The sequence below is a fragment of the Lactuca saligna genome, chromosome 8 (assembly GCF_052625555.1).
Source record: "Lactuca saligna cultivar CGN05327 chromosome 8, ASM5262555v1, whole genome shotgun sequence".
Classification (NCBI taxonomy): Eukaryota; Viridiplantae; Streptophyta; class Magnoliopsida; order Asterales; family Asteraceae; genus Lactuca; species Lactuca saligna.
The window spans coordinates 251428121-251434388 of record NC_136424.1 but is presented as its reverse complement, the minus strand read 5'-3'; the positions used below and the strand labels follow the sequence as shown (position 1 = coordinate 251434388).

General features: G+C 46.9%; 1 pseudogene; it reads left to right on the top strand.

Moving 5' to 3' along the window:
• The first annotated feature begins 5511 nt into the window (after positions 1-5511).
• LOC145013717 (5S ribosomal RNA) lies at positions 5512-5629 on the top strand (annotated as a pseudogene).
• The last annotated feature ends 639 nt before the right edge of the window (positions 5630-6268 follow it).

Here is a 6268-nt window from a genome sequence, read left to right as displayed (position 1 = left end):
CGGTTACGGTTTTACGATATCTATGATTTTCATTTAGACACCTAAGGTCAAAAAGTGTTTTGTTGAAACTTTGTGTTTTTACGTAACTTCGTATTGCCGGTTTTTGTCGGGAAACTTAGAATGGTCATAACTTCTTCGTTATAAGTTGGATTTTAGTGTTCTTTATATGTATGAAAACCTTGTTACAATATCTACCACTTAGTATACTTAATTACATTTTTATAAAATTTTAAATTTTGACCTGAATTTTGTTGTTGTTACATTATCCCCTCGTTAGAGAGAATTTCGTCCCGAAATTCGCATTTTGACTGGGACTCCAATACTTGCGGCCAGGTGTGAGTGCTTATGGTCCATTTGTTCCTCTTGTTCCTTTATGAATCTAGGTCCTAATGTGCGTGTTTCAGCGGACCTTCATTTCTCCGCCTATCATTTTGCGAGGGTCTGCCAGACATGGTCGTGAGGATCACTGATAGATTGATAGCGAGGCTTCAAGATTAGACATCTGTTGTTCAGTCAGCAGGCGTTGTCGTTGCGGTAACGCAGGAGCGAGAGTCGGGCAGGGAGTCGGAAGGGAAGAGGAAAATGGATGAGACTCATGTTGCCACAGGTTCGAGTAAGAGGCCCAAGGGTTTAGATTTGAGGACGAGGAACTATCAGGGCCGCAGTCGATGCGGGAAGTGCGGAAGGACGCACATGGGTGTGTGTAGGCGTAGAAGTGGTGGCGATGCTAGGTGTTTCAAGTGCGGCCGGATTGGTCATTTTAGCAGAGACTGTGTTGTTACCATCGCCCAGGGACTTGATTCATTGTGTTTCCATTGCAGTCAGAGGGGCCACAAGAAGGCCTACTATCCGAGTTTGTATCCAGCAGGGCAGGTGCCAGCTCCTGCCCTTGGGACTTCAAGTACCGCCAGCAGTTGTCGAGGCCGGGCAAGGGTGCCTACGGATCATAGCCGAGTTTTCCGGTAGATTTCAGCAGGGATTCGAGCGGCACTGAGTAATGAAGGTACGTAACTTTTGCTTTTCTGTCAGCTTATGTCATGATTATATGGTTTTGGTTCTGCATCAATTTGTGGTATAAGTGTGGTGTTTTAGTGTGGCTTGCTTGTGATTATGTTATATGCCATTTGCATACCTCGGATAATTGGTTGGTAGTTAGGGGATGTGCTCATATGGAGAAGTTTTGGAGGATGCAGTAACTGTAGCATGGTAGGGAGAGATTTGGTTCGTTTCGCTAGTTCGGAGTGGTTAGTGATTTGGATGGAATGGTCAAATTCCTACCTGGCGGGCTTGGGTTCCCCAGTAGAAGTTTTGGAATGGTAGTAAAGGTCGGGATCTCTTTTGAATGTGAAGCAGCAAGGGGTAAGCAGGATCGAAGTGGGGGAGAACCCTCCGGGTATACATGGATAAGAGTCACGTAGACTCAGAATGAGTGTGCGGCCTCTGAGAAGAAGTGGTAGTAGCACAGTGATGGATGGATTGAGAAGTTCAGAATTAGGAGTTCGAGAACTTTTCCCAGCGGTTAGTTCATGTAATCGAGATGGTTAGAAGCTGGTTTGGAATCCAGGATTGGAGGACCACCTGTCGGACTCAAGTGAGTCGGAATGAGGAACCTGAGAATGGGTAACAAGAGATGTTTTCGTATTAGTAGCTAGTGTCTGAGGCAGCATGCAGGTTGCGTAGATTCCGGAGTTGGGAGGTTGGAAACTTCCCAACAATAGCTTCTTGTATCCGGATTAGTAGACGGTTGGTTTGGGAACCAAGCCGGAGAATTCCTCGACGAAGCGCTAAGTATATCAAGGATATAAGATGTCGAGGATGATGCAGAATTCAAAGACTGAGGGCTGGTTTGAGAAATCGGGATGAGGAATCACTAGCGGGACTAGGGATAGTCAGGATGTCCTCGGGTTAGATAGTAGTAGTAGTGTTGTAAGTCTGCGGGGGTAGCCGTAGCATTCACTAGCAGTCAGATAGTAGTAAGTGGTGTTTAGATCTGCGGGGGTAGCCGTAGCACTCGCTAGTAGCCAGATAGTACTAGAGAGTTGTAAGTCCGCAAGCGTAGTCGCAGCCTTTATCAGATTGGTAGGTGGCATGAGCGCGTGTTGGACGCGGGAAAGTAGTAGTACCCACCAGTTCTAGTGCAACAGTGAGGATATGGGAATCCACGGGTTAGATTTCGGATTTCCCAAATGGATCAGTTATGGCTAAGTCAGCAATTTGGGCTATAGATCGTCACATCAGTTATGAGATCAGAGTAGCAGTGGACCGTTGGGGTTCGGGTAGGTTGCAGGCTACCGTCAGTCTGGGAGCCATCATGTTGATAGTCGTGGAATTGATGATGTCAGAATGTGACGTATGGACCCGATCGGTTGGATCGGAAGGTTGCTAGAGCCACAGTGACAGGATAACTAGTGGAAACTAGTCCTAGACGAAGATTTCATTCAGAAGTCGTGGAAGCGACTAAGTGAGGAGTCCCTTGACTCCACAGTTGGGTTTGAGTTCAGTGTTCAGGCAGCTCAGTGTTTTAGCCAGTTCAGTGTTTCAGGCAGCTCAGTGTTTCAGCCAGATCAACGTTTCAGGCAGTTTAGTGTTTCAGGCAGGTTCAGTATTGCAGGCAATTCAGTGTTTGGAAGGTTTCAGGGTTTTGGGTCAGTATTGTATTTGCGTTGGAATGAAAGTGTTGACGGTATAGTTGGTTGATTTGGAAATGGCAAGTCTCTCTCTCAGTAGGATCAGCTGAGTCTTCGGCCGAGTATAAGTGATATGTAAAGATAGCTAGGCAGGTAGCTTTTCTTCAGGATGAAAGGCTCGAGTTAGTAGCAGTTGAGTAATCAGATGGGATATAAGCAAGCTGATTCCAGCAACATCAATTCAGTATGGATGACAGAATGGATGGGACAGTTATGGACAGTCGAGGTCTCTTCCGGAGTCGTTGGGAGCGGCTAGGAGATTGCGATGGAGTATAGTGACCCGTGGGAGTCCGGTAACTCGGATATCGGTAGATTAGTTGGACCAAAGTGGTCTCAGTGCATCCAGTAGGCGGATGAGGGGTACAGAATTGCCAGTCAGAGTAAGTAACGCTAGGAAAATTATGGAAAGGAGAAGGATTCAGTATGTACCAACGGTAATGATCGGCATGGTGAGTGGCTGGAGTGATGGACAAAAGGGTGTTAGATTTTCCAGATAGAGAGTTGGAGGCAGTTCGCAGGCAGTTGATCATAGCAAACTTCAAGGACGAAGTTTAGTTTAAGTGGGGGAGAGTTGTAACACCCCAAAGTTTGGAAAGTCAAGAAAAGAAAGAAGACCTCAACTTTAAGGAGAGACTCGGCGAGTCCATGGAGGGACTCGGCGAGTCCGAGCGGGATCCGGGTCGAGGTGTAAGCGACCGACTCGGCGAGTCGGCCAAGGAGACTCGACGAGTTGGGTCTGAACGAGGAAAACCCTAAATTTGGGACTTGGAGCCTATATAAGCGTCTCATTCTCCTTCCTAGGGTTCCTTTACTGCCTCTCTACCCCAGAACACCAAACCCTAGCCGCCATATCCGTTTTTGAGCTAGATCTTGCCTTGAAGAGTGCACTAAAGCTTGAAGGAGGAAGAAAGACCTTGGAGGTGCAAGAAGGGACTGTAGATATGGGATTGTGGAGTCATTTCAGAACAATTGGAGGTAATAAACTGTTGCTTGGACTCCCTTTTTGCATCTAGATCTATTCTTATATGTGAGTTTTGGTCATTGTGGTATGTTATGTAACCAATCCGAGTTGGAGGTTCAGATCTGAGGTTGCTACCTCAGATCCATGTTGGTTTTGGTCTTGAATCCCCTAAAGTATCAGCCCTTGGCATGTTGAAGAAGCATGTTTGCCATAAACCCTAATTTAGTGCGTTTTGAGCCTAGATCTCTTAATCCACACGTAAAGTTTTCCACTTTACGTGGGGGATAGTGCCTAGAAGTATGAATCTATGAGTTGGAAACTCTGTTTGGCTCGAAAAGCCACTGCATGGAGTGAGGACTGGATAGACTCGGCGAGTCCTTCGAGTGGACTCGGCGAGTAGCTTGAAGATGAGGAGGAACTCGACGAGTAGGATGAACAACTCGTCAAGTCGGATGAAGTTAGGCATGGCCTCAGCGAGTTGGATGAGCAACTCGACGAGTTGGTTGAAGATTGTCTAGGACTCGGCGAGTCTGTTCTTGGACTCGGCGAGTTAGATCGCGAAACCCTAAACCCTTCGAGTTGGAGCTCGAATCAGTGAGTCGGGTGGTGACTCAGCGAGTTGGACAGGACAAGACTTGGACCTAGTTGGACTCGGTGAGTCATGGATTGACTCGGCGAGTCGAGTCGCGAATAAGAAAGACCCAGAGCATATGAACTCGGCGAGTCAATAGATAGACTCGGCAAGTAGGGTTGACCCGGAAGGTTGACTTTGACCAGGATTTTGACCTTGACCAGAATTGACCTACTGACCTTTGGAGGTTAGTTGGACTAAGTGTTATATTGATATTGGTAGCTTGAGGAGCTAGTGGAGCAGCAGTCGAAGTAAGAGGTTAGGTAGCAGTCAAAAGGATTAGCAGCAGCAGTTCAATAGCATCAGGTGAGTTTCCTTCTAGTAGGGACGGGTCTAAGGCCACAATGTCGGCCCGTTCAGTTAGCAGTAGTTTCCGGACTTCGGTCCGATGCAGTAGTTAGTATGTTTGATGCCTTCGTGGCTCAGACAGGATTTATGTGCTATGTGTTATGTGTTATGTGTTCCGGGCTACGGCCCGATGTAGTATGCAGTATATGTGTTCATGCTAGTTGATATGTTATACTATGCTATGTTCAGTCAGTTTCCGGACTTCAGTCCGATGTAGGGGGCAAGGCCCCAGTTAGCCCGGACTTCGGTCCGATGCAGGGGACAAGATCCCAGTCAGTTCCGGACTTCGGTCCGATGCAGGGGCAAGGCCCTAGTTAGTCCGGACTTCGGTCCGATGCAGGGGACAAGGTCCCAGTCAGTTTCCAGACTTCGGTCCGATGTAGGGGGCAAGGCCCCAATTAGTCCGGACATTGGTCCGATGCAGTGGGCAAGGCCCAGTATGTGCTTTATATGTTGTTACATGGTATGTGTTAGATTGGGGGAGCTCACTAAGCTTCGTGCTTACGGTTTTCAGTTTTGGTTTCAGGCACTCAGTTTTCAAAAGAGGAGCTCGGGGAGATTGCAGTGCACACACCATAGTCAGTTAGCCTGGGAATGTTTGACTCTGATAATGATATTATGTTTTGAATTAATACTCGAGAATTTATGTTATGACTTATGATACAGTTTTTATAAATATGATTCTAGTAATGTTTTTAAAGAAATTTTTAGTCGTGATTTTTGGATGTTTCAAGTTGGTATCAGAGCTAGGGCACGGGTCGATGTGTTCGACGGGGACGTCGAACCCTATAATGGGGGGTGAAAGTGGGTTAGATCTGAAACCACATCGGCTGAGAAGGAGAACTAAGCATTCCTTATAAGGGGTGTGGATACCTTCCCTATCACAACGCGTTTTAAAGACGTGAGGGCAGCAGATCCCATAAGAACTCTGCAGTTAAGCATGCTCGGGCGGGAGTAGTACCAGGATGGGTGACCCCCTGGGAAGTCCTCGTGCCGAGTGGCCCAAAGCGAACAATATTGTGATACGTGCCAGAGGGGGATGTTACAAATGGTATCAGAGCTAGGGCACGGGTCGATGTGTTCGACGGGGACGTCGAACCCTATAATGGGGGGTGAAAGTGGGTTAGATCTGATCCCACATCGGCTGAGAAGGAGAAATAAGCATTCCTTATAAGGGGTGTGGATACCTTCCCTATCACAACGCGTTTTAAAGCCGTGAGGGCAGCAGATCCCATAAGAACTCTGCAGTTAAGCGTGCTCGGGCGGGAGTAGTACCAGGATGGGTGACCCCCTGGGAAGTACTCGTGCCGAGTGGCCCAAAGCGGACAATATTGTGATATGTGCCAGAGGGGGATGTTTCAAGTTGGTATCAGAGCCTTGGTTTGAGGGATTCAGGCACGCTCCTGGGTGTGTCTAAACTCAAACTAAGGAAGTGTTATATAGTTTTCAAAAGAAAAATAGTAGTTACAAAAGAATTTTGAGAAAAGAAAACAATTTTTAGAAAAAGCAAAAAGAGTTTTGAAAAGAAAGAAGGGTGTGGTGCATGCAATCAGCCGAGCTCAAGTAAGTACTCCCAATTTACCCATACAAGTTATGTTATGATTATCATTATCAGCTTCAGTTTCAGTTCAGTTTCAGTTT